Source organism: Jatropha curcas, chromosome 3 (assembly GCF_041381405.1).
Source record: "Jatropha curcas cultivar XTBG-Jc1 chromosome 3, XTBG_Jcur_1.0, whole genome shotgun sequence".
NCBI lineage: Eukaryota > Viridiplantae > Streptophyta > Magnoliopsida > Malpighiales > Euphorbiaceae > Jatropha > Jatropha curcas.
In genome coordinates, this window is record NC_143153.1 from 24,457,377 (window position 1) to 24,476,181 (window position 18,805).

At 34.2% G+C, this 18,805-nt stretch overlaps 1 pseudogene; it reads right to left on the reverse strand.

The window, feature by feature from the left end:
• Window positions 1-352: 352 nt before the first annotated feature.
• Window positions 353-9,791, reverse strand: LOC105645168 (terpene synthase 10-like; annotated as a pseudogene).
• Between the last annotated feature and the right edge of the window lie 9,014 nt (window positions 9,792-18,805).

Here is an 18,805-nt window from a genome sequence, read left to right on the forward strand (position 1 = left end):
AATGTACAAGTCTATCCCATAAGTGATCACATAAAGCAAAATGGGGTTTTTTTCACATATTTCTTAATTATATTTATTCAATCGGTTTGCATAAACCAAAATAGTCCGTAACTAATGAAGCTTATTTAAAACTTTCAACATTTTTTCGTTACACACTAGAATACATAGAAATATGAAATTATGGAAAATCCGGCGTATAAGGAATAGATTGAACCAATAATGATAAAATACGATCCTTAGTTTCTTGATTTTGAATTCCATGCCCATCGCCATATTCATATATGCATTGTGCTATCCTAGCTACATTAATTGCCATGTCAAAAAAAGTATTCGAAAATGAAGAATCAACAACTCATTCTTCATTGATCTTTTTCCACATTTCACTAATTAAATATCGAATGTGCTCACGAGCTCGTACTTTTGAAACTCCAGTTTCATGCATATAACATTGAATTGATTTTGGAACATCTCCTCTTTTAAATTCATCCTATAAATAATGAGAACAAAATAGAGAATACATGATAAGAATTTAACAGAAAAATATAAGGAGAAATAAATTGAAAAAGAGGATTTGGATAAACTAACTAGCTTGCACACCGAGGATGTTCCAAGATCGTCTGCGAGTCTAACAATCATGGCTGACAATTGAATTATATTGGGACATTCCTTCAAGGCTTTCAAGGCATTAGTTGTTATTGGCATTCTTGAAAGGAAATGAGCATGGCCTAACATCACTGGAACCGTTGCAGAAATCCATGCATTAGCAATATATTCTCGTAGAGTTCGTGTATATCCACTATAATACCATTTAGCTTCTAACAAGTAAGCTTTACATAAATCTGCCCACTGGAAAGCATTAAAGTGATAGAATAGTTATCATTATACATAAAAAAAACGAGTACCATCACAAATGATTTAAGAACATTATTAATAAGAACAAATTTCTTTAAGTAAGGAAGGATGTGAAGTCCTTGTTCCTTAAAGGTATCATAAGCTAGTTCATTGATTGTGTTATATAGAGTTAAGAGACAAATCTTCATATAGTCTGGAAGTTGCTCTATTGCATTGACATCCCATCTGAAAACAAAGCATAAAGATACATATAAAATGAATTATTATTTCTAACCAGCTATATATATATATATAAAATTTTTTTTTCACCGAAGTTTATATCCATTTTTAATGATAAGTAGTTTCTGAATGAATGGATGAATTAATGGAAGGGTGAACAGTAATCGTGAAGAAATGCAATGAAGCGACTGCAGTGGGAACGCCATATCCTGTAACACCCCTTCCCGGTCCACCCGTTAACCCGAATGAACCGAGCCGAGACGCTACAATCTGGTTGCACTTATATCTTGTCATGCTGATAGCATACTGTATGCAAAATATGAATATAAACACTCCCAATTACACTCTAAACTTCCAACATCTCCAAGAATCATCATAACACAATAACCCTTTATATAAATATCTTTACATAATTATCTAAATCCTCAAAAGCATTTAATATCTGGCAATGAATTTCATTCAGAATCTATATCAAGTTTTCATGACCTAATCATATCAACTATAGTAAACTATTTCATCTTCAATCATTTCATAAATATTATTCTTATCACCAACTACTTACACCAAAATAATTACATGTTTCACTTATATTTACAATCACATAAGCTCTAACAATAAAAGAATTATACATGCCATAACTCTTAATACATGCCATAAATCTTAATTCTACATCTCTCAATCTACTATGACCAAATTAAGCACTTCTGCTTTGATAGTACTCCTCAAGTCTTCAAGTAACAACCACGATCTTCAACCTGCGCGTGATAAAAATCGACGCGCTGAGTATAAAACTCAGTGGTTCTTATACTTCACATACTAAACAAAGTGCGATGGCAACTAACTTCAAATACCAATTTCATAAAGCATTGATACTCATAGAATCAGTAAATTTTAACATGAATGTCTCTTTGTAGCAACGAATAAACTTCTAACTCATAAACATAATTAATCTACTTCTCTCATAACTCCTTTACATGAACCTTATATTACACATTATGATACTATCATGGTCTTACCTGCTGTTCATTGTGTTGTCTGCATGAAATCAATAAATATGTATGAATACATAACATTATATTTCCATTTTCTTACTTGCTGTTCATTCTGTTGTATGACTGATGCACTTTAGTCACAGCATATAAGGTATGATTAACAACATTTCATAACTGTATGGCTCATTAAGAATTAAATAAATAAATTTGTAAGCATATATAACATGATGCTTTCATAATCTTACCTGATGTTCTTTATGTTGTATGAACTCTGCAACTTTGATTAAACTCAGTGAATATCACAATGAATGAAGAAACATATAAGCACATACATATGTAGAACTAAACATTTACTCACATATGGAATGTAAGCACACATATCATGATACTTTCATTTTCCCTTAATGATCTTTCTTGCTGTTTAGTATACTGTATGATTATGCAATTTGTAGTTGATATAACTGTATAGCTCCATAAGGTTATAGTGAAACCGAAGTGATAAGAAAAATTGTATGAAACTGGATGAAAATGTATGCTATAGGCGATAGGCCCCGAACCGGATTCGCCTATGCCAATATTGTCCGTTTTGGTGCCCCTAACCGGATTTGCACCGCACGGTTTAATCATATCCACTCAACGGCCTGTAGCCGGAGTTCCAAACTGTATGGGGCGCAGATCTGCTATTCTATGTCGCGACATAGCCTTATCTACATGGTTTCTACCTAACCTCAATGGAGCTTAAGATTAGCATGTCAACAATGTAACACAATAGCACATAAATGGTTTCACAACGTCATAGTTTATCATATTGATATGATTTCACACCATATAAATGCTTACATGTTGTTTTAATCCATGTTCTTATGTTGTATTTTTGTTGTAAAATGATTGGATGCATGCATGTTGAGCAAAGGAATGTAATTACATAGCAAATGAAAGGCAAAAGAGTGTCACAGCATAAGTCGCGAGCGCGCCTTGCAACATCGCGAGCGCGAGAATCGCGACTGAGAGTCAGAGGGTTTCTGGCTCAAGTCGCGACCGCGTATGTGAAAGTCGCGAGCGCGACTTGTGCATCCTGAGAGTCAGTGTGTTTCTGGCTGAAGTCGCGACCGCGCAGCACAAGTCGCGAGCGCGAGATGAAGTCGCGAGCGCGCTTGTGTGATTCGCGAGCGCGAGATGCGCACACTGAGAGTCAGAGAGCTTCTGGCCAAAGTCGCGACCGCGCATGTGAAAGTCGCAAGCGCGACTTGCTTTCCAGACCGCGCGAGCGCGCGACGTGTTTCCAGATTGTGCAGTCTGTGTTCTTTTGGCCATAACTCTCAATATACAATTCCAAATTGAATGATTCAAAAGCCCACGTAAAGATAACACATAGAGGAACAAATAACTCTTCTATGACAATTCCTAGTTCCATCATTAAATGGGGTCAAAATCAAGATAAAGTTGCTGGTAAAATTTCCAGCAAACTCTGTTTCCACTTCATATATTTATCCCCTGTTTTCACCTCCTTCCCACTTCTTTCATTCAACAATACTCAACAAGAATTCTCATGAACAACACTCCATACAAGTTTTCATGCAAAGAACATGGGAAATAACAAGAGATATCAAACCTTGGTTTCAAAAAGCTGGGACTCTGTTTTAGCTTCTCTTTTCTGCAACTTTTGAACTTTTTTCTCCTATACACAAGAATTCTCATAACTCATCTCCAATATAACTCAATGAAATAGGAAATAACATCACACTTCAAGGAATTTTACTTACTTGCAGTTGACTTAATGCTTAACTATGTTGACAATGGAAAGAAAATGGGCGGGACAAGTAAGGAGAGAATGATAAACATGAAAATAGGAAAGTGAACTGATAAGAACGGGTAGTCTCTAGAAGAAGTGAGTTGGCTGTGTAACATATCTAATTGGTACCTCAAGTGTACAAAGGCTACAACTTCATACCCAAGCTGTATGTTTTAATGCAAGCAAGTCCTAACTTTACATTCACATAAGTCCACTTATACTCTCATTCTACCCCAACAAGGTTTGATTCAACCCAACTCAACTTACCTCTATGAACTGACTCAACTCAACTCACTAGGATGTTACATATCCAATTTTTTTTTTATATGGAAAAAGATGATCCTTTTATTTATATCTCAAATATGTAGTCCCCATAGCCTCCAATAATACAATACCTTTAAGCAAATGAGGCAAAGAATTAAAAGAGGTAAAAGAGAGAGAAGTATGATGGATCCTTTGATGAGTAGCCAAAAGATGTGCGGCTTGATTTCCTTCACGATATATGTGATGAATGGAAGAAGAGTGAAGATGCAACAAGTAAGCAACACGCAACAAAACCGAAGGACCTGCTCTAATCCATTGTGCCCGATTAACATAAGCAACTAGATCCAGACAATCCATTTCCACCTGGATAGGATAAAAACCTTTATCAATACTCTAAGAAAGCCCCCAAATCAAAGCCTCAAGCTTTGCATCATAAGTTGCCTTGGTAACAATCGGAAAACAAGCAGCAGCAAGAAAATTACCATGGCTATTTCGGAGGATAGCACCCCCCACTGCTGAAAAGTTATTGAACGACGCATCAATATTCAGTTTATAGCAATCTTGCCTAGCCCGAATCCAAGTAATAATCATTGACTTTAATTTATGTTTGCCAAAAGAAGCCCAAATGAAGTGGCAATCAGCTTGTGCAGACCAAGTTGCTGCAAATCTCTTACCAGAATTAGCAATGCTCCAGTTTAATAACAACCTACTGATATTTTATAAAAGGAGGTCTAAAAAGCAAGCTTCATTACCCCAATTACACTTACAATAAATTTTCCATATAGACCACACAATTACCTGAGGTACCAAGCGCCTAAGCTTACCCATAGCTGAATTTGGTCTTTAACAAAGCCACCAAAAAATCAACGCTTGCCGCAGAGAATTTTGTGACTCAAGAGTATCCAAGAAAAAAGAGCCGAAATAATTCCAAAGTTTAGCAATGATGGGGCAGAAATAAAAAGGTGGTTAGCAGTTGTCTCCGACTTGAAGCAAAATGGGGAACGGGATGGACCATAAATCCCAAATAATTGAAGACGTCATAGCAAAGGTAAAGCTCCCCTGAGGAGTTTCCATGTAAAAGTGGAAAGCTTAAGCGGGAAAGATGAATCCCAAATAGCTTTGCTTTAAAGGCAAGAAGCTTCACTCTCTCTAACACAATTGTAGGCTGAAGCAAGAGTAAAGTTGCCATTCCTTTCTCCTCGCCACACCACATTATTATCTAAAAAATCAACAAGTGAGCAAGCAAAAGAGTGAACTTGACAAATCCGTTTCCAAGTGCAAGAGTCGATAAGTTGATAGCGCATTTCTCCTTACCGATGATATTTTTGGAACATATAATTAGCCCCATAAGGAATTTCTCTACATATAAGTCCACCAGATTTTGAGCGAATAGGCTTTCTGTAAAGAGTGAAGAGATCTTAAACCTAGTCCTCCTTCCTTAGTCGAAAAACACATATCATGATAACTGACCCAGTGATATTTCGAATGATCCACATCACTACCCCAAAAAAAAGTAGCCATTTTACGATCCAATAATCTCAATATTTTTTATGGCAACGCCATGGCTCCCATTATGTGCAAAGGAATGGAATTTAGAACATGTTTGATCAATAATAAACAGCCACTCAAAGAGGAGGATTTTTTTTATCCAACCCGTGAGCTTTGACTCGACTTTTTGCAAAATGCCACTGCAATAATGAGCTATATTAATACCTTGATAGATTGGCACACCAAGACATGTAAAAGGAAAAGGCCTCCTTTTAATGCCCAAAGTATCCTGAATACGAGAAACCTTATCCTGAGAGACATTCTTAGAACAATAAAAAGAGCTTTTGTTGAAATTGATCAGTTGCCCAGAAGCTTGCTGATAAGAAAGCAAAAATTTCTTGAGATTTGAAATGTTTCTGACATCCCCTTTAAGAAAAATCAACAAGTCATCTGCAAAAGAAAGATGAGAAGCTATAGAGCAATGCCTCGCTAGTTTATAAGGTGAAATTATACCCGCTGCCATTAAATGATTGAGACCCCGAGCAAAGCTTTCAGAAGCTAAAATGAACAGATACGGTGACAACGGATCTCCCTGTTTAACTCCTCTAGTCGGTTGAAAGAAATAGTAAGGAACCCCATTAACAAGCACAGAAAGCCGGGTAGAAGCAAGATTGCTCATAATAATATTAATCATATGAGCGGAGAAACCGAATCTTACCAGAACTGCTTCTAAAAACTTCCAATCCACCCTGTCAAAGGCTTTGGCCATATCCAACTTGATGGCTAGATTGTGACCCCTCGATGCTTTGTCAATCTCATGAACCATCTCATTAGCAAGCATGATCTGAGCATGAATTGAGCGAACCTTCATGAAACCTACTTGCTCTCTAGAAATCAAAGAGTCCAGCAAGGGAGAGACCCGATTTGCCAAGACGCGAGTACATACTTTGCTGATAAAATTTGTAAGGCATATAGGTCTATAATTTGAGCACTTCCAAAGGCTTTCGGAATGGGCAAACCCAAGAAAAACTCCTTCACTGCACTACACACATCCCACTTTATTATCTCCCAACACTCTCTATAGAATCTGCCATCAAAACCATCAGGACCAGGAGCACTATTCGGATCAAGTTGCCAAATAGCCTATTTAATCTCATCATCAGCTGGAGATCTTTCAAGGTTTTTGTTATTCTCCTCAGTAACCAAGGATGTTACATTATCCAAAAGTGGTTGATAATTCTGCTGAGTATCACTGCACTTGAAGAGAGAAGAAAAAAAAGTGGCAGCTTCCGCGCCCAAATCAGCTTGATTAGAAATCCATGTCCCACCTCAGTCTTGACAGTAGAAATACGATGAATTCTCCTGGCCATCTTCACATAATTATAGAAAAATTTTGTATTTGAATCACCATCAAGGAGCCATTTAATATAAGCCTTTTGCTTCCAAAAGTTCTCCTCAAGCTTAAGCTTTCTAATCAAGTCACACTGTTTCTCCTGCCAGAATTTCATGTTGTCCGGTGAAGGGGCTGAATCAAAAGTAGCTTCGACTAATTCCACTTCCTTTTTAGCTTCCTAAATTGCATCAAAATATTGCAAAAAGTATTTTTATTCCATTCCCAAATTGCCTTTTTCAAAGCAAATAACTTAAGACAAAGTCCACACATACCTCCCCCGTGGAAATTCAAATTCCAGGTAGCACGAAACATAGGAAGGAAAGTAGGATGAGAGAGCCACATATGTTGGAATTAAAAGCCTTAGGAAAATTGAAGTCAACCTTATTACATATAAGCAGAAGAAGAGAATGATCCGCAGTAGCTCTACTCAAATGTCTGACACTCAAATCATCAAAATAGTCTAAAAAAGCATTATTCACCGAAAACCGATCTAACCTCTCCCACACTCTACCATTACTACGAACACCATTTAAGGTAAATTTGGAACCATGAAATGGAACATCAATAAGGCCACAATCATCAGAAGTATTAACAAAGTCCTGCATGCTAAGCAAATTAGGAGTCGAGTTACCTCCATAATCTGCCATAGATTTAATTGCATTGAAGTCACCCCCAACCACCTAAGCACCAACAGTATCACGGCTCAATCTGAGAAGTCGAGACCAAAGAGTACTCCTTGAAGACGTGAGTGATACCCATACACAGTAGACATATTAGTGGTTATCGAAAGGGAACGAATAAAAGCAGAACAACTCAAGACTTGAATATCATCCGCAAAATTAGAAAGCTGCAGAAAACTATTTTTCCATTGTATCCATATCTTGTTATTGCTACTCGAATAAACATTGTCAAAACCAAGTTTAGAAGCATAAGAAAAATTATTGCAAGCATCTACCATGGGTTCAATCACAAAAAGCAGAAAAATATGATGAGTGCGACAAAGCCGAATCAAGCGATTCGAAGAAGAGGGAAGACCTCTAAGATTCCAACTCATTATATTCATTGGGCAAAATGCATTCAGAGGAAGCTTGAGCTTTCTTTTGACGTCGTGTAGGCTTGAGAAGCTCAACAGTTGTTTTAACTTTACGATTACGTTGCTTCTTCATCACTTTAATAAATCCCAAACCAGAAGATAACTCAAAATTACCATCTACATTACCAGCAGAAAGTTTTTTAGCAATCATTAAACCTGACTTTTTAAGATTATCAACGTTAGTAATAAAATCTGAATCAATTTGATCCCTCTCTGACAAGTATCCCAAAGAAGAAAATTTATTATTAACATCACAAATGTCCACATCAGACGGGCAAGAGACCTTTTCAGCTAAAGGAGCACTGTCTAGCAAGATATTGTCTCTTGGCATAATTTGAACATCAGAATTGATCTTCGACGAAGAGGGAGCAGACGTAGTGGGTACATTCTGATCATCAGAACTAATTTTAGGAGAAGGAGGGCCTGCTGTAGACACAAATACAGCATCAATTTTAGGAATAGAATTCTGATTTTGAAACTTTGTCGAAGGAGGCGGTTTCTTGGGGACCCAAACTTGAGCTGGTTTAATAACATTTTTAGTAGGCTTAACAAATTGACCTTGCACATTACTGCTAGAAGCCATCCTACAGGTGGAACTGTCATGACCCAATTTCATATATATATATATATATGCCCAATAATATAAAATACATGCCACAAATAGAATAATACGTCAAACCTATTGGAATATTTATGTTTAGAACTATGGAGATGACAACTCTATGTAATGTATCAATGAGTTTTGATTCAGCGGTACTCAAGTGAGTGTTACGTGTTTCAACAAAATTAGAAGAAAAAATTACTATTAAAAGAAAAATCATTATTATGAACCCTAGAGAACTATTGTTATGTTTAGTAATTCATTTTTCAAATTTTAATATTATATAAAAATATATGTGAATGTATTAGATCAGCTAGGCAAATAAGAAGCTTTTGTTAGATGTTGGAACACCATTAACTGACCTTTCAACTGCATCGGTGAATAATTCAAGTTCATCTAGGGTGCCATATACGTCATAAACGTTATCAATTGTTGTTAGGAGCACATTGACCTTTGTAGACATTCTCCGACAATATCCAAATTCTGGCTCAAATATCATTCCAATAGTCCACAAGAAATTCTCCATTAACCTGTCTCTTGCAAAGCTCAACTTTTCTCCTAGACCTACATTCAGCCACCACCTATAAATGAAAAAAAAATATAGTTTACCAAAAAGCGAAGGAAATTACAAACTACTAGCCCAAGTACATGGCAATCTTTAGTTTGACCAAATTAATTATAATAGAAGAGAAAAGAATTGGGCATAAGTACCACGATGTGTCTTTTAAATCCTCTTGGTATATTGCCTAGACGTAATTGAAATCCAATTTAGCAAGCTCCAGCAAAAGAGAATTCATGCTTTGTTTTCTCTCATAGACATCGATGAACCACCTAGTTTCCAACCTTAGCATTCTCCAATGCAGTGGCATTGTCAGTGCTTGAGTTATTAACATGGATATATAATTGTCATTCTTGTTTTGTTTAATGTAGTTGTTGAGGTAACTTGTAGTAAAATCTCTAGCAACTTATAAGATATTCTCATTTTCTCCTGAAAGGAATGACGCCTCGTACAAAGAAACCATTCCCTCTAAGCTCTCACAAAGGCATGTTTTGAAGTCTCCCATTTCATCTATGAAATTATTAAAGACGTCCGCAATTTACTTTGTCACATTAATCAAATTAATATTGCTAGAGTAAAAAATATTAATAACATAATATCACTTGTTAATTTCAATTTAGATTCTTTGATTATGCAGAATTGGAAACCTAAAAAATAAAAAAAATTGAACTAAATTAAGCTAAAAAAAGAAGCTAAAATTAGGGGCGACTATTCAATTCGGCCAATTTAGTTAATTCAGCCAATTCAGTTGGGTGAATAAATATTTGATTAAAACTTCAATTAAAGAAACTTAAATTTGCGGTATTCAGTTAAAGGTTCGGTTAAAAGTTAATATAGCCAAATTAATCAAATTAACCAACTCTCAAAACTACATCATTGATCAAGTAGAAAATAAAATTTAAAATAAAAATATGTCAATTTTATTTTGATTAAGTAGTAATTAATAACTTCGTTTAATTTTTATTTTGGTTAAAGTCAATTAATCATAAATTTCGGTTAATTCCATCGGTTAATCAAGTCTTTATTTTCTTTAACTCTGGTTTGGTTAATAATAAAAATTAATTTGGCCAAAATGATTTGGTTAAGTTCAGTTAAAAAATTAGTTCGGTGAAATTCAGTTAGGTCAAAAAATTTTTGGTTAATTTACTTCGATTAAAAATGTTACTCAAATTAACTGAGTTAGCTGAATGCTATATATATATATATATATATATATATACATATTGAGTATCAAGGGAAAATGAACTTCAGATTTGTTCTAACTTTGCAGTAGCCACAGGCTAATTCATATGATTTGAAACCTCAAAAAACAATTAAAATTTGGTTAAATGATAAAAAAAAATCCCTTAGACTTTGGTCTTTTTGCAATTTTAGTCAATTTTTTAAATTTTGGCAATTGTAGCAGTAAACCTTTTTTTTCATTGCAATGATAGTCTCCGTTCTATATCTATTACAAACTTGATGATATTGTCATTAGTGAGATCTACATTTTAACACATAGGCACCACATCACCGTGCCACGTTAGAGAAAAAAAGAGCTAAATGAAAAGACAAATCCTGAACTTTATCTATTTTTGCAATTTTAGTCAATTCTTTTTTCTTTTTTTAATTTTGGAAAAATGTCATATTAGTTGTTTCATAGTACTTGCATATACAAACTTAGCACATAATTAATTTTAGTTCACTCATTAGATTTTCTTTTATGATTCTCCAAATTACAGCCTGTTTCACGTAGAATTTATTATTTAAAGTTAATTATTTAATTATTCAGTTAATTAATGATTAATATATTATACAAAAGCAAGAATTTAATTTCAAAACACTTAAATAACATTATAACGCACAAATACATTATATATTTTCTATTTAACTTATATTTGAATAAATGGGAGATCGGCGCCCCCGTGTACACCTGATGATATGGAAACCACAGGGTCGCTTCTTATTGGGCGCACCTGATAATCTGGATTTGATGGTAGCCCACAGGGTGGCCTCCTGTTGTGTGCGCCTGATGATCTAGATTTGACGGAGATGACCAGGTTGCCTCCTATTGGTATGGAAAAGAAAAGAGAGAATGAAAAAACAATGAGAGGGCTGGTCAAGTGAGGATTCGACCGGTCGGCCATGTATGGGGGGATCAGCTCCCTAGTGCACACGTTATGAGAGGATGGGCCATGTGTGAGGACGGCTTATTGGGGGTTTCAATGACGCCATAGACCAATTTCCCCATGATGTGATTATGTGAAGATGTTAATAATTGTAAGTGCTGGTGATATGCCATTTGTGTGACTGGCTGCGTGAGCATACAACTAGTCGGATGACTAGATTGATATATTTACAAATTTTTGTGAATGCGTGCGTTGTGCAAAAAGTATTAATCCTTAGAAGGCTCACATATCTTGTTTAATTTTTCAGAAAGTAAGTTTCTCTTTAATTCGGTTAAGCTATATTCCTTCACCGCAGGGCTAGAAAGAAAATTTTCCTAGTTCAATAATTATTTTGCTATGTATCTATATGTATAAAAATCTATGTATATCTAACAGTTAGGGACTCCGCAGTTCTAGAATTTACATATATTTAGTCGTGTATTAATATAGATGAAATGATTCTGAGAGCCCATATTATAAATGTGACGTATTGTAAATTGGATTCAATCCGTGAAAAGTTTAAGACGTTGAATTTGGGCCAAGGTATAAAATACTTATGAGATTCATTTTGCATAGTAATATGGGCTAAATGTTTGAATTTTATATTGAAAAAGTGGAATTTTAGTGATTTAGGCTTACTACGGGCCTTGGAGGCCGTAAGCTTACCTGGGCCCTAGTGCTGGTCCGGCCCATGGTTTCGGGTCGTGACATTCTGGAACAGTTATTAATTGTTTTCTATCTAGCTCATATTATATACTGGCTAATTGTTATTATTCGTTTAATTATCAAACCAATCTATCATTCGGTATTTCATTTGTATATTCGATTCTTTTCGAAACTCATAATAAGTCCAAGTCTGTAAACAACAATAACTACTTAAAATTAAATTACATTTATTTTTTCAACCAATATAATTATAATATTTCAAGATATTTTTATCAATCCATATATTTAGTAAGGGCTACAAACCCAATATCCCCCTCCCTCCATTCGTATTTTTATATATACAATAGATAACTGGGCAAGACTAGGCTTATGGCCCTATGTAATGAATCTTTTCTTTGAAACGATAATACGTATGTCCATTCACTTGAAAAAAAAATAAAAAGGTTAAAGTGAGAATAGCTTTAAAAAATTTTTATTTTCATTAGTTTCGTTTATAGGTGGGTTCATTCGTATTTAGGTGGGTTCATGTCATGACCCGTTTCCATGGGCCGGACCGGCACTAGGGCCCAGGTAAGCTTAAGGCTGCCGAGGCCTGTAGTAAGCCTGAAACACTAAAATCTACTATCTTAATATAAATTTCAAACATTCAGCCCATATTACTAAGAAAAATAAACCTCATGATTTTATTATATCTTGGCCCAAATTTATAATCTACAACATTCCACAGTTCGGACTCAATTTATAATACATCGCATTTCTAACATGGACTCACAGAATTATTTCGTCTATGTTAATACACGACTAAATGTAAGAAAATTCTACAACTGCGGAGTCACTAACTGTTTGATATACATAGCTTTTTATACATATAGTTACATAGCAAAATAATTATGGAACTAGGAAAATTTTTTTTATGCCCTGCAGCGAAGAAACATAGCCTAAATCGAATTAAAGAGAAACTTGCTTTCTGAAAAATTAAACAAAACATGTGAGTTTTCTAAGGAGTAATAATTATTCCACAACACACGCAATCACACAAATGTGTAAATATATCAATCTAGTCGTCTGACTAGTATATGCTCACGCAGACAGTCACACAAATGGCATAACAACAGCACTCACACTTATTATCAACTTCACATAATCACATCACGTGGAAATTGGTCTGTGGCGTCACCTAAACTCCAGTGAGCCGTCCTCCCACATGGCTCACCCTCTCATAACGTGTGCACCAGGGAGCCGATTCCCCATACATGGCCGACCGGTCTAATCCTCATTTGACTAGCCCTCTCATTGTTTTTCCATTCTCTCTTTTCTTTTCCATACCAACAGGAGGCAACCCTGCGGGCTACCATCAAATCCAGATTATCAGGTGCGCCCAATAAGAAGCCACCCTGTGGTTTCCATATAATCAATATCATCCGGTGCACACCGGGGCGCCGATCTCCCATTTACCCTGCCTCACAGTCAAATTCCATATCATATCATAATTTAATCATATTCACGATCCACCGTCCTCACAAATCCATGGTGACCCACTTCATCCCAACTCCACAAAAACAAAGTATACCATTGTCACATCACAACTAATCAAGCATTGCAATTAAATGCAGACATATTGATCAATTAAACATCGTAACGCAATGCACAATTAGACATCCATACTCAAATGCAAATAAATGAATAAATAGTATTAACAATAAACAACAATGATAAAATAAATAATAATAATAAACAATAATAATGAAAATAAATAAATAATTGAATAATTAAATGAATAATAATGATAATAATAAAATAATTAGAGCACTTTATTCATTATGTATCAAGCTATAGAATTAATCTAAATAAACTTATTAATCATGTTATTAATTAAGACTAGTCTAGGTTCCATCGAAATTTCGGCAGCACCTCCCCTAAAATTTGATCAAACCATAATTCAACAACAAATTTTCAAAACCCATCCATCGGGCAATTCACATCAACTCGCCCCATCCGCCATAACTATAATCATTCATCTAATCATTTACTCAATTTAACTCACATAAATAATAACTAAGAATTCTTATTTCCATGTCAAATCTTCTAATTATAATTATAGTTCATGTAATTTATTTGATAATGTTTTAAACTAATTTGCAATTACATTATTCTAAGATCCTAAACCAATTAACTAAACATATCCAATTATCGCAATTACCGCATACTAATCAATTTAATTTATTTACAAAAGACTAAAAACATTCTATATATATTTAGGCTATTCCAATAACCTAATTTCTTATTATTCAATTTAATTTACTTAATTACTCAATTAAATTCATTAATTAATTAATTCTTTATATACAAAAATTGAGAATGGAATCTTAGAGCGTACCGATCGAAAATCGAATGACGAAACACAATCCACACGAGGAGAGGAAGATTCTGTCCTTTGGGCCTCGCCGGAGGCTCGCCGGACCGCCACTGTTCATGGTGGCTGGAAAAATAAAAACTGCCCAAAATTTTGCAACGATCATACCATTCGACTGAAAATTCACCAAGGATTCCATTTCCAATGTTATTTTAGTGAGATCAGCCCTCTAATTGGGCAAAGTGGGTTCGACAGCCGATTCACCGCCACCTTCAATGGCACTTCCACTCCACGGGCTCTATCTTCAAAATTAATGGAGGGAAAGTATTCTAGAGGTGACTAGGAGTCGATTGGGTCCCTTCCCGACGCCTGGTACCCACCGAACGGCGAGATTTCGCAGGAAAATTGAAGAGCAGGGGCGATTTATGGAAGAAGGTCTGATCGCACCACTGGAGCTCCGTTCGCGTATGAGGAGGCTAGAAGCTTAGTCAGTGGCACAAGGTGAGTCGTCCGCCACCTCGTGCTCATCGTGCGGTGGCCGGAAACGCATTGCATAGGGAGAAGAGGAGACTGTCGCGCGCCATCCAAGAAGAAGAAGGAGAAGAAAAGAAAAAGAAAAGGAAGAAGAAAAAAAAATCTGGGCTTCTAGACCATTCCGATTTGATTCAAACCGGTTTGGTCTAATTCAATGATTTGGCACGATTTTCACTCGGTTTGCAGGTTTTTCACTTGGTTTTTAGGTTACTCGTGTGATTTTCAAAAAATCAATTTGATTTCTGGGTCCGGTTCGATTCATTTTGATTATTTTAGTTAGGTTCCATAACATTTCCTCCATTTACTCAATAATAATAAAAATATTGATAGTAATGATATTTGATTTTTAGGATAATTAATTTATATATATACATAATAGATTAATTGCTGGAGTTTCATATTATTTCTCAAAATTTTAACTGTTCTCAATTAAAAAATTTCGACAATATATTTGGGCTTGGGCCCAACTCATAAAACTTTGGACTCAAATTAAGATTGTTCAGTCTTTATAGCCCATATAGTTGAAAATCGAGATTTTTGATTTAATAAAATTTTTGAAAGTTTTGAAAATAAAAATTCGGGGTATTTCAGTTCATAGAGTGAATCTAGTTAAACTTTATCCATTTTCATGGTATGAAGTGGGATTTTGACAAGTTGGTTTTATAAATATTTTATGTATTTTAATTTACTCGAATCATAGTAGTTTCCTTATTAGTTTAATTTTAGTTTTTTTTTTTCAAGTATCTTATAGATTCTTAAGTTCCTATTTAGAAAGGGTTCCTATTTAGGATTTTGTATTCCTAATTAGATTTAGGTTATTATGCTACTCCTAATTAATATTTAAAATTGTAAAAAATTCTCTTATTATTGATATAAAATATGAATTTTCTCTAATGAAATTGTGTTTTTGCTTTATTTATCCTAATGTTTTGGATTAAATCTTGTTTATTTAAGATTTTTAGATCTTCTTTATTTTTCAAGGATTTGATCATGTGTCGTATTTCTCTACGCTACTTGTTGTGTCAGGTGGTATTAATGCAAGGATTTCATATTTTAGAAACTCCCTAAAAGCAGTCCGGTTTTGCTTCCATCATTCTTATAACTGAAATTAGAGGTTTTGAAACAAAAAAATGATTGTTTTCAAACCATAGGGATACCTAACATAACAAATTAAAATCATTAATAGTTAGAAGCTAAGCAATCTTTTAAAATTCAAATTATCATAATCAATTTTACAATAAAAAATATTTTTGTAATTGAAAAAAATATAAATTTTTGATACAAGTACCATAATTAGTTCAACATCAAATATTTATAGGCTTTTTCCTGCGCCTCTGACTCTAGATCTTATTCTGGTGTTATTTATTTCTCAGTAATAGGCTTCACCAATTTTTCCTTCATTGATAGTAGAGATGTTAAAAAAAGTCATAATACGGGAACACGATTTGTCTGACACAGGAATATGATTCACCTAACACAGAAATCAAATAAGTTAAAATTGAGTCTAAATGAGTTTTGTGTAATAAATGACGACCTTTATGTAATACGAATTTAAATATATCATGTCACAGGTAAACTCGCGATAATCCATCTAATTGGTTTGATTAAGGGTAAAATGTTACTTATATATATCAATTGGGTTATATGAGTTATACGATATGATCTTTATACAGTCCATTTAATTAGATTGATTTTATTTTTTTACCCATTTAATTAAACGGGTTATCTGTGTTATGTTTATATCACTCGTTTAATTTTCTTATTGTGTCCATGTTTAAATTATTGTCAAGATTATTAAATGAGAAATATTCATATTTACCCTAATGGTACGGCATATTAAGTAAGTTGGTGTTGAACCGGATGAATTAACCGTTTTGACACCGGTAATTGATACTGTTGCTACCGCCTTTTGGGTTTCTTAGGCCATGGTTGGGGTTGATATTTGAGATAAATTGAGTTTAAAAGATTAGCACAAATAGAGAAATCAGTATATGTTTATATATATTGATAATATGTTTCTATATATTATTTATTTATTAATATATCAAACTATATTGGTAAATGTAAAGGAAAAAATGCAAAATAGAATTGCAGTAATTTAATCAATGGCCAAGCAGAGCAATTATTAAGGATGGGCGTTCCAATCAACAAAGCAAAGTTTAAGACAAAGCCAAAGCAGTGAATAAAGCAACAAATGATAGACCCAGAGCAAAAAAAACAGGAAGAGACCAAGATTCAAAAGCAAACAGCGAGATGGAGAGGATAGCGACATAGAAACTGAAGTGCAATGGCGCTGAGTTTTGGTTAGGCCCCCACCGGACAATCAACAGGAAAATATCCTGGATTTATCCAGAACAGGAAAATAAAATAAGACATACCACATTATCGATATCTGTCGAAGATGAGATATTGCAGATGTCTCAAATAGCCAAAAAAGCATTTGATCATGATCACCTTTTGGGCCTACTTGGTTATTGAGCGATAAGTGTTATTTTTATAGTATTTTTAATATAATTTTATTAGGAATTTTAGTAGTTTTAATTACTTTAATTAGTTTTTATTTAGTTTTATTTATGTTTTTGTTCAAAGTTTCCTTGAATCATAATTTACTTGATGTTAAGGAAATTTATAGGATTTTGACACAGAAAAGAGCAAAGTAAGCAAAACTCTCAGAGGCTAGCACGCCCTAGCCGTGCCTCACAGCACGCTCATGCCGAAGTTTAGGTTTTGCCTTGGGCCTAAAATGTCAGCCTATCCTGCACCACTTGCATGGACCCACATGAGATGATTTCCTGACGTGAAAATCAAGTTTTAATCCTATTTAGACGCTGAGAAAGTCCTAATTGGGAAGAAATATAAAACTTGAACAGTTTCCTATTTCCAAAAGATTTTTTACTCAAAAAAGATTCATTTTCCTAAACGAACACGAAGATACTCCGGAAAGTCTATATAAATAGAGAGACTAGTCATAGGGAGCGATTCATTGTATATTTCATCTTTTGTTCCATTGTTTTCTCTCTCTCCAAAACTTCAAGTATTCAAGATTTGTATCAAGATTCAAGGAAGACGCCCAAGCCAATCGTTAACTAGTTTTTATTTCTAAACTCTTTTCTTGTTTTATTTTCAATATTCATGTTGATTATGAGAATATTTACAAATTTAATTGAATTTTATTTAATTACTATGTTGAATTAAAAATCTCATACTGGGGATTTGATGTAGCTTAATTTTGATTCCAATTTATATTATTAGATTTGCTTTTCCTTGTTCATGATATAATTTATTATTGAACTTAATGCTCCCAGGCAGAGTTTCTCATCTGGATTGATTTATTTTATTAATCACTATCGGAAGAAGGGTATTTGATATGAATAAGGTAATAAATTACATGAGAATAATAACTTGATGCGGAAGCTATATGGTTTGACTCAAGGGGGGGTTTTCATAAGTTAGTGGCCTTAGGTTATAAATTCATAAATAAACCATAAAACTTAATGATTTAATTCATGTTTGATTGCTCTATTGGAAGATAGGTAACTAGAGCGAGTTAAAATAGCTAACAATATAAAGTGATTTTAGGGTTGTTTCCCCTACTTAAACAATTAAAATTGATTATCAAACTAATAAAATAAATTGGATAGAATCAAGTGAAGTTAAAATCCCTAGTAGTTTTAAATCCTTGATTTCTTTTCGTTAAATATTGTTGCTTGATTTCTTTTGTTCTTTTTTTTATTTGTTTAATTTAATTTCTTAAAATAATTCCCCTTATTGCCGTTTAAATAATAATAGGTTAACATAATTTTGGTACTTGGTATACAATCCATGTAGAAACGATACTCTACTCATTCTATA